The sequence below is a fragment of the Triticum dicoccoides genome, chromosome 4B (assembly GCF_002162155.2).
Source record: "Triticum dicoccoides isolate Atlit2015 ecotype Zavitan chromosome 4B, WEW_v2.0, whole genome shotgun sequence".
Taxonomy (NCBI): Eukaryota; Viridiplantae; Streptophyta; class Magnoliopsida; order Poales; family Poaceae; genus Triticum; species Triticum dicoccoides.
In genome coordinates, this window is record NC_041387.1 from 37286864 (window position 1) to 37311197 (window position 24334).

Consider the following 24334-nt stretch of genomic DNA (forward strand, 5'->3'; position numbering starts at 1 on the left):
TCCTTCTGGCCTGCTCCTTGGCTTGAGCAAGTTCGGTCCGAAGGCTCTCCATAGCAGCGGCACTATCTGCATTTCACACACATGTTGTAAGGAGCTGGCTTCGGCTCCCTTACCAAGTCACCGCACAGAAACACTTACCTTGCGACTCATCAAGTCGCCTGTTGACCAGCGTGATGTCCGCATCCGCAAAAGCGAGTTTCCGCTTTAGTTCAGCAACTCCATCAGTCCGGCTGGCCCCCGGACGACCCGCCACCTGCATCGGCACGGCGGAAATTTAAACCTGCGATTTTGATCCTCGGCACGCTGTCGATTTCGACAACCTACCGAGTCTCAGGGGCTACTATCTATACAGGGCGCATTCTATATGCAAAACTGTTAAAAGGTGTGTCATTTTTACGTACCTCAAACCCCGCCAGCAAACTCCTGACGGCATTATGCAACCCGCCTTCGGCGGACGAAATCCTTTCAATCACCATGCTCATCAATGCGTGGTGATCTTCTGAGATAGACGCCTTCTCAACCAGATCCTTCAGCCGTACACCAGTTGGCGCCGAACTATCCGGCTTTGCCAAACCAGGGGGCTCCCTCTGTGACGACACTTCAGGCTCGTCCGCCCTATCCGACGGCGCCTCGGACGGAGGCGTCTCGCTCTCCATCATCTCCGGACGAAGGTCCCCCGAAGACGAGCTCATTTGCGAAGGACGGAGATCCGAACTACAAGGTAAAAACTTTAGTTATCCTCAGAAGCACAAATAGGGATGTCCCTTATTATAAAACTCCTTTCTTTCTACTTACGTCTCGTTGGAGGGCTGATTCTTTAAGGGAGATTGTGCGGCCGGGGCCTCCCCAGACGCAGGACCCTCTGGCGAAGATTTCTTCCCCCGTTTAGGGGCTTTTGCCCCCGGGTCCTTGGAGGCAGTCCTCTTCTCCCCTTGGAGGGAGGGATTCTCGATCCCCCCTCTTTCAAGAGCCTCCTTAGGCGAGGCAGTAGCTTTCTTGCTTTCCCCTTCGCCTTCCTCTGGAGGCGCAACCTCAAGCATCCGGACCAGCACGGAATCCGGCGCGGTCTCGGGGAGGGGGGCCGGACACCATATCAATTTTGCTTCCGCTATCCACTCCTGTTTAGAAAGAAGTTGGTCATAAGGCGAATCATCGAAAGGCAAACAAACGGTATGTCCGGACTTGGAACTACTTACTTGAGTATCCAGGCGATTGCAGCTTAGGCCAGCATCCTCGGTCAATTCCGGACGCGCCTCTTGCGATCCGAAGAATACTTTGTACATCTCTAGGGGTGTCATACCCATGAAGTGTTGAAGAATCCGTGGGCCCTCCGGATTGAACTCCCACAGCCGGAGAGGGCGGCGTTTGCAGGGCGGGAGACGCCTAATCAGCATAACCTGCATTACCACCACCATATCAACCTCCCTCGTTTGGAGATCTCGAATCCGGCCCTGCAGTAGGGGCACGTCCTTTGACGGCCCCCAGTTGAGCCCTTGGTTGATCCACGACATCAACTGTCGTGGAGGTCCCGGGCGGAATAAGGGCGGCGGCTTTTGTTTGCGGCCCCTCGGAACGGTAATATAGAACCACTCTTGCTGCCACGGGCCGAGCTCCTCTTGGAAGGAGCCAGCGGGCCACGGGGCATCGGCCCTCCTACTTATGGCCGCCCCGCCGCACTCCGCTTGACGCCCCCTGATCATCTTCGGCTCCACATTGAAGGTCTTCAGCCACAGGCCGAAGTGAGGGGTGACGCGGAGGAAGGCTTTGCAGACGACAACAAATGCGGAAATATGGAGGATGGACTCCGGAGCCAAATCGTGGAATTCCAACCCATAGTAAAACATGAGCCCTCTCACAAAAGGATCCATCGGGAAGCCTAAACCCCGACGGAGGTGGGATACAAAAATGACATACTCGCCGGGCTCGGGGGTGGGGATGGCCTGCCCTTCGGCAGGCAACCTGTGCGAAATCTCATAAGCCAGGTACTTGGCCTCCCGCAGCTTTAGCACGTCCTCCTCCGTGACGGAGGAGGGCATCCACCGGCCCTAGAGGTCGGAACCGGACATCATTGAAGGTCCGAAGCGCTCGAATCTGGAGCTCTAGGTGCTGGAACTTGGACCGGGGAGAGGATTCGATGGAGGATTGAAGAAAAGAAACGAGCCTTGGTCCCGTTATAAAGAGGGAGAATACCGAGAGCCGTCTTCGTGACCGTTTGGGACTCGCCTTCGATAGAGGGGGGTGGCGACGGGCGCGGTTGGGTTACCCACGTCCGTATTGATGAGAATCCCGGATTAAGGGGGAACACGATCTCTGCTTCGACAAGACGTGCCAAGGAAACCGCTTCGCTAAATGCGCTGAGGTGGTAGAGTAAAAAATGATTCAAGTAATGGCTTGGTAGTGGCGTGACGTCATGCCGCAAAAAACGTCAGCAGATTGAACTTGTGTATATATTATTCTCTTTACGGTGGAATGTGGAATTTATTTTGCAGAGCCGGACACTATCCTGGTGTTCACAATCTTCTATCATTCGGAGGAGGAACCCGCCTTGCAATGCCAAGCAATATACGCGCCGGACTTATCGTCATTGAAGCCTGGTTCAGGGGCTACTGAGGGAGTCCCGGATTAGGGGGTGTCCGGATAGCCGGACTACCATCATCGGCCAAACTATCATCGGCCGGACTATCATCATCATCGACCGGACTCCAAGACTATGAAGATACAAGATTGAAGACTTCGTCCCGTGTCCGGATGGGACTTTCCTTGGCGTGGAAGGCAAGCTTGGCGATAGGGATACGTAGATCTCCTACTATTGTAACCGACTCTATTAACCCTAGCCCTCTCCGGTGTCTATATAAACCGGATGGCTCTAGTCCGTAGGACACAACAACAACAACCATTACAATCATACCATAGGCTAGCTTCTAGGGTTTAGCCTCCTTGATCTCGTGGTAGATCCACTCTTGTAAACATCCACAATATCAATATTAATCAAGCAGGATGTAGGGTTTTACCTCCATCAAGAGGGCCCGAACCTAGGTAAAACATGGTGTCCCCTGTCTCCTGTTACCATCCGCCTAGACGCACAGTTCGGGACCCCCTACCCGAGATCCGCCGGTTTTGACACCGACACGCGCCCTGTAAACTGTGACGGAGGAAGGAGTAGTATGAAGGTTCAAAACCAAGTACGCGTATGGCCAGTCAGTCAACGCACCTACTCTTGGCATATCACTGACATGTGGGACAGGAGTGTGAGCAAACCGATCTCAATTGACGGCAAAGACCCAACCCGCCGTTCCTTGAGAGAGATGAGGAGCGAGAACACACAGACGGGTTCGCATGGAGGCCAAGATATATTCAAGCATGGTTGGTTGATCCATATCACTCATTACATGTTGGGCTGCCATTTTCTGCCCTTCTCCGGAATAAATGTGTACTTTATCAGAGATAAAAAAAATAAGAGTACAGACGCTCCACCATGCGGTTCTAGTAGTAGTACTACTCGTACTACTGTGCTTGGCTCTTCGCCTCTTCGTGAAGTCGAACAATGATGGTACTCCGCATGTTGGGTACTACAGTGTATGCCTCTGACAATCTGACACCGAATGGGTTGATGCATGTCCACCGAGGGTAGGTTGCATTAGTCAAAAGGCGTAAGCGAGCTTCACCTTGTCCTGCAAGCTTCTCCTCATTCTGCGAGTTGACGGGACACACCAAAAAGTAGTGCTAGTCCATACTCCCTCCTTTCCGGTTAATATGGCTTAATCTTTTTTGCGGGTAAATGAGAGAGCTTTATTCATATATAAGCATTCTTAGGACGATGAGCCAAGACACTGGTCACTAGGAAGCGAGGTACCCCGCAAAAAAAGAAGTAGGAAGCGAGGTGTTTCATCAAGCCAGCTCTCGGCCACATTCAAAGTGCAGCAAGCACGGTTCGCACGAAGATGCGCCGCAAGGTTTGTTGACCTGTTTACATGTTGAATAACAAAAAAAAAGAGGAAATATTATCGAGCGCTACTATTTGTAACAGGATATGAGCTAGAATTAAGCGAGAATTGTGGCGAGTGTTGTTGGTGAACGTTGCAGAAAATAAAAATAAATCTACGCTTTCACCAAGATCAATCTATGAGTGCATCTAGCAACGAGAGAAAGGAGTGCATCTACATACCCTTGTAGATCGCGAGCGGAAGCATTCAAGAGAACGGGGTTGAGGGAGTCATACTCGTCGTGATCCAAATCACCGATGATCCTAGTGCTGAATGGACAGCACCTTTGCGTTCAACACACGTACGGTTGAGGAAGACGTCTCCTCCTTCTTGATCTAGCAAGGGGGAAGGAGAGGTTGACAGAGATCCAGCAGCACGACGGCGTGGTGGTGGATGCAGCAGCAATCTCGGCAGAGCTTCGCCGAGCTTCTACGAGAGGGAGAGGTGTAGCAAGGGGGAAGGGAGGCGCCAAGAGCATGGGTGCGGATGCCCTCCCTCCCCCCTCTTTATATAGGGCCCCTGGGGGGGCGCCGGCCCTAGGAGATGTGATCTCCAAGGGGGGCGGCGGCCAAGGGGGTGGCTTGCCCCCCAAGGCAAGTGGAGGCGCCCCCCACCCCTAGGGTTTCCAACCCTAGGCACAGGGGGGCCCAAGGGGGGCGCACCAGCCCAACAAGGGCTGGTTCCCCTACCACTTCATCCCATGGGGCCCTCCGGGATAGGTGGCCCCACCCGGTGGACCCCCGGGACCCTTCCGGTGGTCCCGGTACAATACCAGTGACCCTCGAAACTTTCCTGATGGCCGAAACTGCACTTCCTATATATAATTCTTCACCTCCGGACCATTCCATAACTCCTCGTGACGTTCGGGATCTCATCCGGGACTCCGAACAACTTTCGCGTTACTGCATACTCATATCTCTACAACCCTAGCGTCACCGAACCTTAAGTGTGTAGACCCTACGGGTTCGGGAGACATGTAGACATGACCGAGATGCCTCTCCGGTCAATAACCAACATCGGGATCTGGATACCCATGTTGGCTCCCATATGCTCCTCGATGATCTCATCGGATGAACCACGATGTCGAGGATTCAATCAACCCCGTATATAATTCCCTTTGTCAATCGGTACGTTACTTGCTCGAGACTCAATCGTCGGTATCCCAATACCTCGTTTAATCTCATTACCGGCAAGTCACTTTACTCGTACCATAATGCATGATCCCGTGACCAGACACTTGGTCACATTGAGCTCATTATGATGATGCATTACCGAGTGGGCCTAGAGATACCTCTCCGTCATACGGAGTGACAAATCCCAGTCTCGATTCGTGCCAACCCAACAGACACTTTCGGAGATACCCGTAGTGCACCTTTATAGTCACCCAGTTACGTTGTGACGTTTGGCACACCCAAAGCACTCCTACGGTATCCGGGAGTTGCACAATCTCATGGTCTAAGGAAATGATACTTGACATTTGGAAAAGCTCTAGCTAAACGAACTACATGATCTTTGAGCTATGCTTAGGATTGGGTCTTGTCCATCACATCATTCTCCTAATGATGTGATCCCGTTATCAATGACATCCAATGCCCATAGTCAGGAAACCATGACTATATGTTGATCAACGAGCTAGTCAACTAGAGGCTTACTAGGGACACGTTGTGGTCTATGTATTCACACGTGTATTATGATTTTCGGATAACACAGTTATAGCATGAATAACAGACAATTATCATGAACAAAGAAATATAATAATAACTATTTTATTATTGCCTCTAGGGCATATTTCCAATAGTCTCCCACTTGCACTAAAGTCAATATTCTAGTTACATTGTGATGAATCGAACACCCATAGCGTTCTAGTGTTGATCATGTTTTGCCCTAGGGAGAGGTTTAGTCAACGGATCTGCTACATTCAGGTCCGTATGTACTTTACAAATATCTATGTCTCCATATTGAACATTTTCACGTATGGAGTTGAAGCGACGCTTGATGTGCCTGGTCTTCTTGTGAAACCTGGGCTCCTTCGTAAGTGCAATAGCTCCAGTGTTGTCACAAAAGAGTGCGATCGGCCCCGACGCATTGGGTATGACTCCTAGGTCAGTGATGAACTCCTTCACCCAGATTGCTTCATGCGTTGCCTCCGAGGCTGCCATGTACTCTGCTTCACATGTAGATCCCGCCACGACGCTTTGCTTGCAACTGCACCAGCTTACTGCCCCACCATTCAAAATATACATGTATCCAGTCTGTGACTTAGAGTCATCCAGATCTGTGTCGAAGCTAGCATCGACGTGACCCTTTACGACGAGCTCTTCGTCACCTCCATGAACGAGAAACATATCCTTAGTCCTTTTCAGGTACTTTAGGATGTTCTTGACCGCTGACCAGTATTCCTTGCCAGGATTACTTTGGTACCTTCCTACCAAACTTACGGCGAGGTTTACATCAGGTCTGGTACACATCATGGCATACATAATAGACCCTATGGCTGAGGCATAGGGGACGACACTCATCTCTTCTTTATCTTCTGTCGTGGTCGGGCATTGAGCCGAGCTCAATCTCACACCTTGCAATACAGGCAAGAACCCTTTCTTGGACTGATCCATATTGAACTTCTTCAATATCTTATCAAGGTATGTGCTTTGTGAAAGACCTATGAGGCGTCTCGATCTATCCCTATAGATCTTGATGCCTAATATGTAAGCAGCTTCTCCAAGGTCCTTCATTGAAAAACACTTATTCAAGTAGGCCTTAATGTTGTCCAAAAGTTCTATATCATTTCCCATCAAAAGTATGTCATCTACATATAATATGAGAAATGCTACAGAGCTCCCACTCACTTTCTTGTAAAAGCAGGCTTCTCCATAAGTCTGCATAAATCCAAACGCTTTGATCATCTCATCAAAGCGAATGTTCCAACTCTGAGATGCTTGCACCAGCCCATAAATGGATCGCTGGAGCTTGCATACCTTGTTAGCATTCTCAGGGGCGACAAAACCTTCCGGCTGCATCATACAGTTCTTCCTTAAGATGTCCGTTAAGGAATGCCGTTTTGACGTCCATCTGCCATATCTCATAATCATAGTATGCGGCAATTGCTAACATGATTCGGACAGACTTCAGCTTCGCTACGGGAGAGAAAGTCTCATCGTAGTCAACCCCTTGAACTTGTCGATAACCCTTAGCGACAAGTCAAGCTTTATAGATGGTAACATTACCATCCGCGTCCGTCTTCTTCTTAAATATCCATTTGTTTTCTATCGCTCGCCGATCATCGGGCAAGTCTGTCAAAGTCCATACTTCGTTTTCATACATGGATCCTATCTCGGATTGCATGGCTTCAAGCGATTTGTTGGAATCTGGGCCCACCATCGTTTCTTCATAGTTCGAAGGTTCACCGTTGTCTAACAACATGATTTCCAGGACAGGGTTGCCATACCACTCTAGTGTGGAACGTGTCCGTGTGGACCTATGAAGTTCAGTAGTAACTTGATCTGAAGTACCTTGATCATCATCATTAACTTCCTCTTCAGTTGGTGCTGGCACCACAGGAACATCTTCCTGAGCTACGCTACTCACCGGTTCAAGAGGTAGTACTTCATCAAGCTCTACTTTCCTCCCACTTAATTCTTTCGAGAGAAACTCTTTCTCCAGAAAGGACCTGTTCTTTGCAACAAAGATCTTGCCCTCGGATCTTAAGTAGAAGGTATACCCAATGGTTTCCTTAGGGTATCCTATGAAGACGCATTTTTCCAACTTGGATTCGAGCTTTTCAGGTTGAAGTTTCTTGACATAAGCATCGCATCCCCAAACTTTTAGAAACGACAGCTTAGGTTTCTTTCCAAACCATAATTCATATGGTGTCGTCTCAACGGATTTGGACGGTGCCCTATTTAAAGTGAATGTAGCTGTCTCTAGAGCGTATCCCCAAAATGATAGCGGTAAATCGGTAAGAGACATCATAGATCACACCATATCCAATAAAGTGTGATTACGACGTTCGGACACATTGTTACGCTGAGGTGTTCCAGGCGGCGTGAGTTGTGAAACGATTCCACATTTCCTTAAGTGCGTACCAAATTCGTGACTTAAATTTCTCCCCCACGATCTGATTGTAAGAACTTTATCTTTCGGTCACATTGATTCTCTACCTCATTCTAAAATTCCTTGAACTTTTCAAAGGTCTCAGACTTGTGTTTCATCAAGTAGACATACCCATATCTACTCAAGTCGTCAGTGAGAGTGAGAACATAATGATATCCTCCGTGAGCCTCAACGCTCATTGGACCGCACACATCATTATGTATGATTTCCAATAAGTTGGTTGCTCGCTCCATTGTTCCGGAGAACGGAGTCTTGGTCATTTTGCCCATGAGGCACGGTTCGCATGTGTCAAATGATTCATAATCGAGAGACTCTAAAAGTCCATCAGCATGGAGCTTCTTCATGCGCTTGACACCAATGTGACCAAGGCGGCAGTGCCACAAGTATGTGGGACTATCGTTATCAACTTTACACCTTTTGGTATTCACACTATGAATATGTGTAACATTACGTTCGAGATTCATTAAGAATAAACCATTCACCAGCGGGGCATGACCATAAAACATATCTCCCATATAAATAGAACAACCATTATTCTCGGATTTAAATGAGTAGCCATCTCAAATTAAACGAGATCCTGATACAATGTTCATGCTCAAAGCTGGTACTAAATAACAATTATTGAGGTTTAAAACTAATCCCGTAGGTAAATGTAGAGGTAGCGTGCCGACGGCGATCACATCGACCTTGGAACCATTCCCGACGCGCATCGTCACCTCGTCCTTCGCCAGTCTCCGCTTATTCCGCAGCTCCTGCTTTGAGTTACAAATATGAGCAACCACACCGGTATCAAATACCCAAGAGCTACTACGAGTACTGGTAAGGTACACGTCAATTACATGTATATCACATATACCTTTGGTTTTGCCGGCCTTCTTGTCTGCTAAGTACTTGGGGCAGTTCCGCTTCTAGTGACCACTTCCCTTGCAATAAAAGCACTCAGTTTTAGGCTTGGGTCCATTACTTGACTTCTTCCCGGCAACTGGCTTACCGGGCGCGGCAACTCCCTTGTCGTCCTTCTTGAAGTTCTTCTTACCCTTGCCTTTCTTGAACTTAGTGGTTTTATTCACCATCAACACTTGATGTTCCTTTTTGATCTCCACCTCTGCTGATTTCAGCATAGAATATACCTCAGGAATAGTCTTTTCCATCCCCTGCATATTGAAGTTCATCACAAAGCTCTTGTAGCTCGGTGGAAGTGACTGAAGGATTTTGTCAATGACCGCGTCATCCGGGAGGTTAACTCCCAGCTGAGTCAAGCGGTTGTGCAACCCAGACATCTTGAGTATGTGCTCACTTACAGAACTATTTTCATCCATCTTACAGCTGAAGAACTTGTTAGAGACTTCATCTCTCTCGACCCGGGCATGAGCTTGGAAAACCATTTTTAGCTCCTCGAACATCTCATATGCTCCGTGTTGCTCAAAATGCTTTTGGAGCCCCGGTTCTAAGCTGTAAAGCATGCTGCACTGAATGAGGGAGTAATCATCAGCACGAGACTACCAAGCGTTCATAACGTCTTGGTTCTCTGGGATTGGTGCTTCACCTAGCGGTGCTTCTAGGACATAATCTTTCTTGGTAGCTAGGAGGATGATCCTCAGGTTCCGGACCCAGTCCGTATAGTTGCTGCCATCATCTTTCAGCTTGGTTTTCTCTAGGAACGCGTTCAAGTTGAGGGTAACATGGGCCATTTGATCTACAAGACATATTGTAAAGATTTTAGACTAAGTTCATGATAATTAAGTTCATCTAATCAAATTATTTAATGAAGTCCCACTCAGATTAGACATCCCTCTAGTCATCTAAGTGAAACATGATCCGAGTCAACTAGGCTATGTCGATCATAAAGTGAGACGGACTAGTCGAGGTCGGTGAACATCTCCATGTTGATCGTATCTTCTATATGACTCATGCTCGACCTTTTGGTCCTCCGTCTTCCGAGGCCATGTCTGTACATGCTAGGCTCGTCAAGTCAACCTAAGTGTATTGCGTGTGTAAATCTGGCTTACACCCATTGTATTCGAACGTTAGGATCTATCACACCCGATCATCACGTGGTGCTTCAAAACAACGAACCTTCGCAACGGTGCACAGTTAGGGGGAACACTTTTCTTGAAATTATTTCGAGGGATCATCTTATTTAAGCTACCGTCATTCTAAGCAAATAAGATGTAAAACATGATAAACATCACATGCAATCAAATAGTGACATGATATGGCCAATATCATATGGCTCCTTGGATCTCCATCTTCGGGGCTCCATGATCATCTTTGTCACCGGCAAGACACCATGATCTCCATCATCATGATCTCCATCATCGTGTCTCCATGAAGTTGCTCGCCAACTATTACTTCTACTACTATGGCTAACGGTTTAGCAATAAAGTAAAGTAATTACATGGCGTTAATCATTGACACGCAAGTCATACAATAATTAAGACAACTCCTATGGCTCCTGCCAGTTGTCATACTCATCGACATGCAAGTCGTCATTCCTATTACAAGAACATGATCTCATACATCACATATATATCATTCATCATTCATCACAACTTTTTGGCCATATCACATCACAAATCATATGCTGCAAAAACAAGTTAGACGTACTCTAATTGTTGTTGCATGTTTTACGTGGCTGCAATAGGGTTCTAGCAAGAACGTTTTTCTTACCTACGTAAAAGCCACAACGTGATTTGCCAACTTCTATTTACCCTTCATAAGGACCCTTTTCATCGAATCCGCTCCAACTAAAGTGGGAGAGACATACACCCGCTAGCCACCTTATGCAACTAGTGCATGTCAGTTGGTGGAACCTGTCTCACGTAAGCGTACGTGTAAGGTCGGTCTGGGCCGCTTCATCCCACAATACCGCTGAAGCAAAATAAGACTAGTAGTGGCAACAAAGTTGACAACATCTATGCCCACAACAAATTTGTGTTCTACTCATGCAAAGAGAACTACGCATAGACCTAGCTCATGATGCCACTGTTGGTGAACGTTGCAGAAAATAATAAAAAAATCTACGCTTTCACCAAGATCAATCTATGAGTTCATCTAGCAACCAGAGAAAGGAGTGCATCTACATACCCTTGTAGATCGCGAGCAGAAGCGTTCAAGAGAACGGGGTTGAGGGAGTCGTACTCGTCGTGATCCAAATCACCGATGATCCTAGTGCTGAACGGACAGCACCTCCGCGTTCAACACACGTATGGTTGAGGAAGACGTCTCCTCCTTCTTGATCCAGCAAGGGGGAAGGAGAGGTTGACGGAGATCCAGCAGCACGACGGCGTGGTGGTGGATGCAGCAGCAATCTTGGCAGAGCTTCGCCGAGCTTCTACGAGAGGGAGAGGTGTAGCAAGGGGGAAGGGAGGCGCCAAGAGCATGGGTGCGGCTGCCCTCCCTCCCCCCTCTTTATATAGGCCCCCTGGGGGGCGTCGTCCCTAGGAGATGGGATCTCCAAGGGGGGGCGGCCAAGGGGTGGCTTGCCCCCCAAGGCAAGTGGAGGCGCCCGCACCCCTAGGGTTTCCAACCCTAGGCGCAGGGGGGCCCAAGGGGGGGCGCACCAGCCCACCAGGGGATGGTTCCCCTCCCACTTCAGCCCATGGGGACCTCCGGGATAGGTGGCCCCACCCGGTGGACCCCCGGGACCCTTCCGGTGGTCCCGGTACAATACCGGTGACCCCCGAAACTTTCCTGATGGCCAAAACTGCACTTCCTATATATAATTCTTCACCTTCAGACCATTCCGGAACTCCTCGTGACGTCCGGGATCTCATCCGGGACTCCGAACAACTTTCGGGTTACTGCATACTCATATCTCTACAACCCTAGCGTCACCGAACCTTAAGTGTGTAGACCCTACGGGTTCGGGAGACATGTACACATGACCGAGACGCCTCTCCGATCAATAACCAACAGCGGGATCTGAATACCCATGTTGGCTCCCACATGCTCCTCGATGATCTCATCGGATGAACCATGATGTCGAGGATTCAATCAACCCCATATACAACTCCCTTTGTCAATCGGTACGTTACTTACCCGAGACTCGATCGTCGGTATCCCAATACCTCGTTTAATCTCGTTATCGGCAAGTCACTTTACTCGTACCATAATGCATGATTGCGTGACCAGACACTTGGTCACATTGAGCTCATTATGATGATGCATTACCGAGTGGACCCAGAGATACCTCTCCGTCATACGGAGTGACAAATCCCGGTCTCGATTCGTGCCAACCCAACAGACACTTTCAAAGATACCCGTAGTGCACCTTTATAGTCACCCAGTTACGTTGTGATGTTTGGCACACCCAAAGCACTCCTACGGTATCCGGGAGTTGCACAATCTCATGGTCTAAGGAAATGATACTTGAAATTTGGAAAAGCTCTAGCTAAACGAACTACACGATCTTTGAGCTATGCTTAGGATTGGGTCTTGTCCATCACATCATTCTCCTAATGATGTGATCCCGTTATCAATGACATCCAATGCCCATAGTCAGGAAACCATGACTATCTGTTGATCAACGAGCTAGTCAACTAGAGGCTTACTAGGGACACGTTGTGGTCTATGTATTCACACGTGTATTACGATTTCTGGATAACACAGTTATAGCATGAATAATAGACAATTATCATGAACAAAGAAATATAATAATAACCATTTTATTATTGCCTCTAGGGCATATTTCCAACAAGTGTTCCATGCAATCAACTTCCATTATCACATGCGAGAACCCTCGAAGAGAACCAAATGTGTTGAAGATTTCTTTATGACATTTTAAAATTATAATAAGAGTGCAGACGCTCCTCCATCCTGTTCCTAGTACTAGTATAGTACGTACCTTTATAGACTATATTAGTAGTACTAGTACTAGTAAACTTTGCACTTGGTTGTTCACCTATTCGGGAAGTCGAACAATAGTGGCACTAGTAGTATAGTGTATGCTTCTGGAAATCTGACACCGAATTAACTGTTGCACGTCCACCGCCTGAGCGAGGGAGAGCTTGCATTAGTCAAAAGTTTCTCCTTGTCCTGCGAGTCACCGCGCGCAAGTAATGCTAGTCCATACTGCCTCCTCTCCGGTTAATATGGATTAATTTCAAACGAGATAAATACATTGTCTGTCATTGTATATTTGTAAAAATACGGTCAGTGGACTTCATAATACGCTCATTGCGCTCAATATATATATATTCCGATGTTTATATGGTCACTAGCTCACCCTGACTGAGTATGTGTGTGCATGCACGTGTAGGTTGAGCACTTAGCATGACCGTGTGTGTTCCGTCGTGTGCTCGGACATGCATGCATTAGGGCGTCGCGCGCGTTTTTGCGTCCATGTGTAAGTGTGACTGTTGCATACATGTAGGGGGAGTATGTGTAGGGGCCACTAAGGAGCAGTCAAATCACACAGTAAGTTAGTCGGAAGAAGCAACCATCATTTCACTCTTGAATGACACGTATGCAGTATAAAATGGTTGATATGGAGAGAAAAAGAAAACCACTATATATACACTAACAGGAGCCTAAGCTACAAGCCTACTTGCTAAGGTTGCTCTCTTCACAAGCATAGAACGACGGGCCTGATCCCTCAGCTGGGGGAAGGGAACAATATTTTTCGTAGACGTGGTCGACATCGGCGAGGGAGAAAACCCACAGTTGGTGCGTCCCAATCGGGGGTCACCACGGTATGGGCCGATGCCGCGTCTCAACCACCCTTCTAGCTATAGCCCGACGTCCCAGGTAGTCCATCTTCCTTTTGGAGCCGGCTTGCTCCACTACCGTAGCTCCATCTCCATGTCGATCTTTCTCTACTTCTACTGGCTTCTACTTGTGATGAGTTTATGTCTCATGAACTAGTGCCAGTACTATTATTCTAATCACACTTCTTCAATATCTTTGCCATCAGGGATGCTCAGGTCAATTTTAGTGGAACTGCACAAAAGCATCGTATGATCCGAGGGTGCCAGCCATCTTTCCTTCGACAGGTTCTACCTGGCCAGGGAATTAAATCATGTTTAGGGTTTAGGGTTTAAGTCATAGTGACCCTATCAGTAGTTTTTCTTTCGTACATGCTCTCACAACTTTTTTCTTTAGTTGTGAAGTAAATATTGGCTATGATCTGTGAATCATTGAGATGCATCAGCATGCGTGTTAGTTTTCCTTTGTATTTGATGGAATGTTGTAATGGGGCAACCTTGGAATAGGAATGAAAATGGTGTGGAAAGTTTCCGTTTTTTCGAAGAAAAAATGGAAACGGAGAGAAACCAATGTTTCGTTTCATTGGATCGCGCCATCGAGCAAAACCAACGTTTAAATCACGTCTGTCGTGTTCGTGTCTCACCCTCCTCCACGGCTCGACCCCACACGATCGCTCGGCATGCCACTCACCGCAAACTGAGTATACGATAACTTTCCCGCCTGCTTGTCAATGGATTGCGCCATGGAGTACTACTAGCACTACTGGAAGAGATTGACGAGTTGGGGGAGGACAGCTAGCTGTAGCACGGACTCCCAAGAACATTTTACATGCATGTTGTAGCCGGCTATTGCGACCTTTGAACGCGGAGCAGCCGCGTGCACCCGGAAGCGGCGCGGGCGACACTCTCTCGACTGGCGCGCCGCTTCAATGTCAGCGCTAGTGAGAGGTCGCGTCCACTCTGGCCGGGCATGAATGCGGCACTGACCGTTTTGGGCGGGAAGCACGCGCGGGTGATGAAGAGGGTTCGGGTTGGTCAAGACCGGCCATGGCAGCGGTCCGGACGTGCGCAAACAAGAGATGATGTACGTTAATATTGGTGCGTATATAATTAACAATGTAAATAATGTGCCAGTTGGACAAATATGATTGGAGATGGAGATGGAAATGGAATTTTACGTAAACACGGATATGCATGTCTATGTCTATGTGTGCGTGCGTGACGACTCTCGCGACCTGGAAGCGGGGGCGTGTTTTTGATCGAGTTTTCTTTCTTGGTACGTTAGAAAATCAGTTTGTCTAATTCACATCTAGATGTTATTTAAGGATATCACATCTAAGCTCCCACAAGTATATAATGTAGCAACAAGAAACAAAAAAAACTAGGACAAAAAAAATAGACCACAAATAGAGTGGACATCAACTTAGATGTGACATTTATGTCACATCTAGATGTGTCCTAGACAGACCCTTAAAAATTGTCCGCCGGTTTTCGTTTCTTTTTTCCGGGAACGCGCGTATTCTATTTAAAACCACTGCTATGGAGAGATTTTTTTACTCCATTATAGCCTCTTGTTTGATAGAGTTTCTCGCGTCTCGCTCTGTCACCCTCTCCATATCAAAACAAGATGACAGTGTCCAATCTATCTCTCTCCTCACCGGTGGTCACAGATCCGGCCGAATCCCGTCCACTGCGGGAGGTGAGGAGGTGCAGCGTTGACGTTGTCACCATCGGCGACGGAGGGAGCCGATGCACACCGTCCTCTTGGAGCCGGCGCTGGCGCGGACGAAGATCCTCTGCGCCCTTGTTCGCTACCATCGTGTGGGCAGATCCCGCCCGCCTGCCTAAACGACATCTCGCCCACCTGAGGTATAACTTCTTGTACTGGTCCAGCTCCCCAGGTCGCTGCGTGCGGGTTTTCTTCTATGCGACTACTCCCCAGCTCCCCATGCATAGTAGCTAGGGTTCGTCGGCTGGTCCAACATCACCTACTAGTACTATTATAGAGGAAATGCCACTCGAAAAGTTGTCCTGATTTATGCCTCGGTGGAGGTATACATGTTGTTTCGACAAAAAGTACATGGTGGTCGTGCGGTCATTGTCCATACGGTGGTAGTACTATCACTGGTTAAATGAAGAAATGCTTTTTTTCTCGGGTATCCTGGTTTAGTTCCCATCAAGATATAATTATGATGCTTCTGTTTGTTGGTGTACTTTTCATTAACCCTTTTTTATATTTTTGGAAACTGCGATGCGTGTCTCCATACCCGGGCATGTCTTCCTCAATTTTAGTGGAACTGCACAAAATTGGATGGCCATTGTTGTTCCGCCTCACTGTCCTCTATCACGTGGTTCTTCCTTCCTCGAGCTTGATTACTGAGAAGAAACAGACCACAATGAGGATTTGTCGAACTTCATAGGTGCCTCAACCAATCTTGATGCCAAATGGATGATGCATCACCACGATGACCTATCGATGCTCATGGTTGCGCCTCATGGTTGCGTCGGCTGGTGAAGCTGATCGATTTTCAATGAAAAACAAGTTGTCTTCCATCAGTGCTCTTTGCTTGTTACGCACAAAGATGATATCCTTTGTCAGTTCACCTTGGTTGCATTGGAGACGCAGTCGTCTTTCACGTTGGTGCAATTTTATCACACAATTGGCTATGAACCAAATGTTTCCTCGAAGAAGGATCGACGTTGGTACTAAGAGCATAAGTTCTTCATTCATTTCTAAGCCTTCTCACAACTTTGTCTCCAGCTCCCCTGTAATTTTATTTGTCCAGCTATTAACTTTGATTTAAAAAATGGTGTGGACTAAAAACCCGGATGGACGTAGTAGCCCTCCATTTTTATTTACTCCGCATATTAGATTTGACTGAAGTCAAACTTTGTAATACTCTCAAACCTTTCCGATAATTGAAATTAAAATTCTTTATTTGTACACACTCTCACACGTTTCCGATAATTTGGTGCATGTGTGGTTGTTCACTTAAGGGAGGGTAGTGTACCACACATGAAGGACAGGAAGTGCGACCATGACGCGTGGGTGTGGATCATTAGTTCATCGGAAGTAGTACTAGTTTTCTTCACTGTACATTAAATAAAGAGTTTCGTTTCATACTTACACAATTTAAAACGATTGTTATGGAGAGAATAAGAAAACCACTCCACTATATATTAGTCGTATACACACGAGAGTACTATATGGATGCAGCTTCATTGACTTAGTGCACCTGCCTTTGGGTTTATGACAGGTGGGCCCAAAATGTGGCTGGCTCACCTGTCATACAGCCAAAAGCAGATGGAGTGAAGGCACCGGAGCTTAGTCCGTACTACATTAGTATATATAAGCGGGAGCCTCAGCGCTTGTTCGCTAGGGTTTGCACTCTCCACACGCTCGTCGCAATACATATATGTTACACGCTGGAGGCTCAGCGTTCATTTGCTAGGGTTTGCTATATTCACAGTCTCTCACCCTCTCTTCACCAGATCTAAGCAAGACTGTGTTGGCCTCTTGTCTTTCTCTCCCCCCTCACAGCTGGTGAAGGAGGCGTCTGTATCCTGTCGCACCGGAAAGGGGAGGAGGTGCAGCGTTGACTCTATCACCTTCGGCGAGGGAGGCAATCCACTGCCGGCTGCACTGTTCTCTTTCACCCAGCGCCTGTGCGGGAGGGCCACCGACCCCTTCTTCCTTGCTGTCGTACGTAGTGTGGGCAGATCCGGCCTCCCGCCGCACACCTTGCCACACCCCGATGACCCTAAGGTATAAGTTTCTTTGAAACCGTCGTTGCTCTAGCTGCATGTGGATCTTTTTTGATCTGTAGTCAAATCTAGGTCTTTGTTCAAAGAGGAAAGAAAGGTTCAGTGGGGTGGAGCATGAATCTAGGACGTGGTTCAATGAGGAAAGGAGGGAGGAAAAGTAGTATAGACTGGCTATCCAGCCGCTTTGTTGGTCGAAAAGGGAAAAAGGGGGTAACCCAGTACACACATCTGTAAGGAACCGATCTCTTTGTTGAAAAGGGAAAGAAACTGGGGGGGTCGGGTAGTTTGTGTAGGACTAGATTTGTTGCCCTCACATAGGAAAAAAGTTCAAAGAGAACAAATATGGGACCAACACAGATATGTTGCTTGGCTACATACTCTGCATCACCCATTTATACGTGTGGACGCGCATGGTGCTAGCATGTCCCATACAGCTATTTTGTTATTGTTAATCTAAGAATGCCGCCGGAAAATTGAAGCAATGCCACTGTTTAAAGTAAATTACATTTTTTAACGAATGTTGTTTCAAGAGAGTGTCTCTGTTAATATGAATCAATGCAACCGTTTTAGAAATGCTACTATCCTACTTTGTTTTCCATCCAAGATAAGTTAGATGCTTCTTTCTGTCACCGTTTGTTTCATCCTCCTTTATCGGCAAGTAATTGTTTCCTTTTTTGCCTCTGTTAAAACAGGGGTATCGGTTCAACTTGTTGCTATTGTGACATTGTGCTTCGCTACTCGAAACACTTATGTTTTAAGAGTGTTTTGTGCAGTTCAACTTGAATGTCACACCGGTGACTTTGCTTAATTTTGGTGGAACTGCACAAAAGGAGATCGAGATTTGTTTCCAGTGTTCCTGTCAAGTTGTTTCAAATCTTGGTCTCAACCACATGATATCTATTCAACTTGTTGCTATTGCGACATTTTGCTTCGCTACGCGAAACACTTTGCTTGATTTCAGTGCAACTGCACAAAAGGAGATTGGATTTCCTATTCGTGTAAGCAGATTCGTATTTTATCCTGGTGTTCTCATGAAAGGTCAGTACAGGCCTTCATCCACATGATTATGCAGTGTGCTTTGAGATGTTGTGCTACTTGTATTGGTACTGTTTTAAATAAATGTTGAATTGAAGCTATTGTATTGTTGTCTTTTCCCATTAAGTAGTGAACAAAAATGGGACCAACCCAGACATGATGCTTGTTGCTTTGTTATAACAAACTCTGCATCACCCCCTTTATAAGTAGATGGAAGCACATATTGTTGTTGCGCCCACTCTCCCCTGGAACTGTTTATGCTTTTTGTTAATCTAATGCCACTGGTAAAATTAAGCAATGCCACTCTCAGAATTAATTAACTACTGAATCTTAGTTCAAAACTGCAACACTTGTTAGGAATGGTACTATCCTGCTTTGTAGTTCTTTCTACATGTTTAGCCAAGGTATTTTTAAGATAATGTCTCTTTAAAAATGAATCAGTTGCATTGTTTTAGGAATGGTACTTTTCTGCTTTGTCGTTCTTTATACATGTTGAAACAAGGCATTGTTAAGATAATGTCTCAGTCAATATGAATGAATCACACTGATGGAGAATTGCTACTCTCCTACTTTGTTTCCCATTAAGACAAGTCATCAACCGTTATTTCTCAGTAATTGTTTCCCTTATACCTATTGTTGCTTACAGGGATATCAAAATTAAAGCTCAGTTTTATTCCGACTTCGATTTTAGTTGAACTGCACAAAAGGAGCCAATGTGTCCAAGGCAAACTGCTGCGTTACTAGGTCCAGTTGGTCGTTCCACTTTGCAGAAAGAAGCAGTCACTGGTTGCGGTACATTACAGAAGGAATGACCGAGAAGCTTTATAGAGTATTATTAGACACCGGTGACATGACTAGTCTGTAGAGACCATTGGAAATTTAACAACACGTGGAGTGCCCTGGGCAAAAAGTGCCCAAACAAGTACAAGAAGCTACGACAGGACACGATCATAGGCATTACATATTTTGAATGGGAAAAGCTTGTCAAAGTTTAATCATTGATGTTAGCAAGAAGACGTTAGTTTAATATTTTGGAATTGGAAAACCTTGTCAAAATTTGCTCATTGATGTTAGCCAGAAGACATGCATTTGATATTTTTGAGTGGGACGCCCTTGCTGTGAGCAGCGTCGAGTGTTTTTTTCCTATTCCTGTGTTCAGTTTAGAAGTAAATAGTTACTCTGCTGAGATATTCCTGTGTTAAGAGTTTGTTCTGAATATTGTCTATGTAATGCCAGGCCTTGTGTTTGATTGCAAAGTTGAGCTTGGAATGTTGTGGCATGCGGCATCACGAGCTGTTCACCGTGCCTCCTGTGAATAATGCTTCGTATTGTTTTGCATGTCAATCTAATGCCAGTGATTTGCTTGTTAAGAAGATCATCCTCTTCTGTTGTTTCCGTGCGTAAGAAGTTCATCATCTGATGTTTCATTCAAAGCCTATACGACATGTCGGGTAGGTTAGACGTGAAACCATATGATCTTCCGACCAACTCATGATATTAGGCCATGATTGGATCGTCATTTTCCAACCAAAACCGCTTGTAAAACTGACGCTTGTAAATTAAAGCAGATGGTCTCGGGCGAAGGCGCTTGGTTGGTCGATTTTGACTAGTAAAATATCGAAAGTACTTCACACACGATAAAAATGCTGAACGGCACTCGGACGATTGCTAATCCAGCTGTTAGCTATTGTTTCAGCCTTGCCCATGGATTGCATGATACGCACGTCGTGCATGTATCGTCTGGTAATGTCGTCCATATAGCAGTGCTCGTAAAATATACACTGGTCTCTCAAATTACACGCGTAACCCGCCGGTTTTACTTACAGACCTCGAGCCTTCCGATGATGAGTAAATTACACTTGTATGTTAATACAGGTTTGAAATAAACCAGAGCTCCCAAGCGTGGCCTTACCGTTTCATGTCGTCTCAGTTTCTCGAAGGTGCTCATAGTTGTCCGATGATCCTGGCTTCCTGAATGAGCAGCGGGCGCTGTATCAGACCTCTGTAGGGCCCGCGAGGACCTCTCTGTTGCCCTTCGAGTTGTTGCGCTCGCCGTGGCGCCGAGCATTGTTAACATGGTCAACGAACATGAGGATTCAGGAGATGACTTTATTTTGACTGGATGACACTAGGGACCCACTAGTGCCATACCCGTACGTACGCAAGTGCCTCCTTATTATGTACAACTATATATTTTTTTGCTTTCTCCTGGTTTCCTGACATCACGGTCGCACACCATTGTCAACCTATGTAGTCAATATAAACAAGAGAATTGCACAAGGTGCGGCCGACAGCTGGGACCAAGCATCTCGAGCAGTATTTGTGTTTTTGAGGCGTGAGCACTACAGAGTTTTTCTTGGCGATGATTTCGTTGTTGTTCAGAGGAGAGCAGGGTATTAACTGGGTGGGCTGTGGCCCGTCTAGTCCAGGCCAGATATCCAGCCCAGATACTACTTTTTTCAAGATGAATATGGCTAGCCCAGCTATACATCTTTTTGAGGAATACCCGGGCAAGGTCAACTTGTTATTCTCCACCTCGCTGGGCTGCAAATCTTTCCTAGGAAGGATGCATTAGGCTTAACAGGAAAATGGACTTTAAAAATAATAAATGTGATGTAATTATAAAAACTGGGCAGTAACTATAAAAAAATGCACCAAACACGAAATTAATTTATAAAATATTATTTATGGATTTTGAAAATGTCAAATTTTCATTGTTGCACGCGCAATGTTTCGTTGGATTTTTACGTAATACAAATTTATATTTAATCTGACTAGAAATTTCGGGATAAAAATATTTCAGATCCCATCAAAATGTGGGAAATTTTATTGAATTCTGTCTTCAACGGTTGGTTGAAATTATTAATCGTTGTCCTAGCTAGAAAATGGGTTGTACTTTTAACAAACTGTAAATGGGCTGTTGTAAATTCCATTAGAATTCAAAAATGGGATGTACATTCTTACAAAATGCAAATGGGCTATAAGTTCTCTGCCACACACTTGTGGGCCTACTAAGTGACGCATCCCCTAAAAAAATAAGTTGACGCGTATGCAAGGCTTTGTCAACTTATTATAGTCAACACACGGTTCTAGCAGCAGTGGCCATTGGATGTCTATCCAACAAATGTCGTGCTTCTTCTTCAATCTCGGATATTCTTAGCTTCGGCCCCCCAAAAAATGATTCCTCCCCCTGACATCTGGGACGCACCGTTTTGAAGGCTGACCTGTGGGCCTACTAAGGTGGAGCATACCAAGGGCTTTGTCAACTTAGTCAATATAAACGATTTAAGCTTCAGTGACCGTACGATGTCCATCCAACGGCCGTAGTGCTTCTTCAACCTTTGGTCTTCTTGGTCCAGTCGCCCAAAGCAGCGGCGGTCGTGCCGCCTGCTCTTGCCTCCCGTGGCCGGCTGTGCTGCCGCGGAGGCCTCACCGCCCCCATAATACTCCCACCGCTGGCCAGGCCATCCCTCCACTCACGCACACCCCCTGTTATTCTGCGGTGACGGCAGCGTCACACCGCAGCCGAACCAGTGAACCCTCATACTCCTCTCCGCGTGGGCTTCCACTGCTGCATCTTCCTCGGCTCTGCGTCGTCCCCTTCCTAGGCGTCGTCGTTGTCCACCGCCCTGGTGCTCTCGGCGCAGCATGGTCAACGTGGTCAACAACCGACTTCCATCGGAAGAGTGCTGTACGTGAAGAGGCTGACAGCTGGGTCCACGGCGGCCGCAAGGAAGTGCCTCCTTATTACGCGCAAAATAATTATTCCTCCACCTGACAGCACGGACCCACCAGACGGGCCACCTTATTTCGTGAAAAAAACGTTTCCCCCCTGACTGCTGGGACCCACCGGACGGGCCACCGTATTTCGCGAAAAAACGTTTCCCCCGCTGTCAGCTTGGACCCACCGGAAGTGCCTCTTTATTACGCACAAAAAATGAATACTCCCCTGCTAGCTGGGACTCACCTTGATGGGAAGCTGACTTGTGGGCCTACTAAGTTGACGGGGACGGAGGGCTTTGTCAACTTAGTCAATATGAATGATTCTACCTCCAATGACCGTACGATGTCCATCCAACGGCCGTAGTGCTTCTTCAACCTCTGGTCTTCTTGCTCCAGCCGCCCAAAGCAGCGCCGGTCGTGTTGCCTGCTCCTGCCTCCCGTGGCCGGCTATGCTGCCGCGGAGGCCTCACCACCCCCTACTATTCCCACCTTAGGCCAGGCCCTGCGGCGACGGCAGCCTCACACCGCAGCCGAACGAGTGAATACTCATACTCCTCTTCGCGTGAGCATCCACTGTCGCGTCTTCACCGGCTCCGTGTCGTCCCCTTCCTAGGCCTCGCTGTCGTCCACCGCCCCGGTGCTCTCGGCGTGGCGTGGTCAACGTGGTCAAGGACGACTTCCATCGGACATGGACTGTACGTCGAGAGGCTGACAGCTGGGTCCACGGCCGTAGCAAGGAAGTGCCTCCTTATTACGCGGAAAATAATGATTCCTCCACCTGACAGCAGGGACCCACCGGACGGGCCACCATATTTCACAAAAAAATGTTTCCCTCTTGACTGCTGGGACCCACCAGCTACATCTTCGCACACAAGGAAGTGCGTCCGGGCAAAAAAAACGATTCGCCCCCCTAACTGCTGGGACCCACCAGCTACATCTTCGCACGCAAGGAAGTGCGTCCGGGCAAAAAAAACGATTCGCCCCATGACTGCTGGGACCCACCAGCTACATCTTCGCAGGCAAGGAAGTGCCTGACAGTTGGGACCCACCTGGTCGAAGCGTACGTAGCGTTGTCATTCTGGTCGCGGACGTGTACGTACATACTGGTCGATGTAGAGGTGCGCACATGTCATAGTAGAGGCACGCACGTGTCGATGTAGAGGCGCGCACGTAGCATGTACATGTACGTATAGCGGCAAGGGTGCAAGAAAGAAAATACGGCCACGTACATACATACGGGCAGGGTCTCAAACGCCTACTCGCGCATATGTACATGGCTGGGTCGGAACGGAGAAACAGCGTCATCGTCGTGTTCATGGGGAGCCAACCGGCTGGGTCGGAACGGAATGCGTGGTCGTGTTCATCGGGAGGGCTTGGATGGAACAGGCGATGGAAACGAGGCCTGACGTACCGCACAACGGAGGAAATGGCCTTGTGTTCGACCGGCCACGTTCGAAACGGGATCATGTTCATCAGGAGGTGTCTGGCGTACCGCAAAACGGAGGAAACGGACCTCCTACGGTCGAAACGGGGGTCATGTTGATCGGGAGGGGTGTGGCGTACCGCAAAACGGAGGAAACGGACCTCCTACGGTCGAAACGGTGGTCCTGTTGATCGGGAGGGGTGTGGCGTACCGCAAAACGGACGAAACGGAATTGTGTTGGAGCGCTACGGTCGAAACGGGGGTCCTGTTCATCGGGAGCGGTGTGGCGTACCGCAAAATGGGACTCCACGGGATATTGTTCATCTCCACCGTCGACCTCCTCCAGCCTCCACGGGCTACCGTCGACCTCCTCCAGCCTCCACGGGCTCCTGTTCATCCAGCCTCCACCGCGCGCTACTCCACCGACTACTGTTCAACCACCCCTCCACCGTCTACTGTTCATCCAACCCTCCACACTACGGGGTCCTGCTCAACCACCCCTCCACGGCCACCCCTCCACCGTCTACTGTTCATCCAGCCCTCCACACCACGGGTTCCTGTTCATCCAGAGGCAACGCCACCGCTCACTG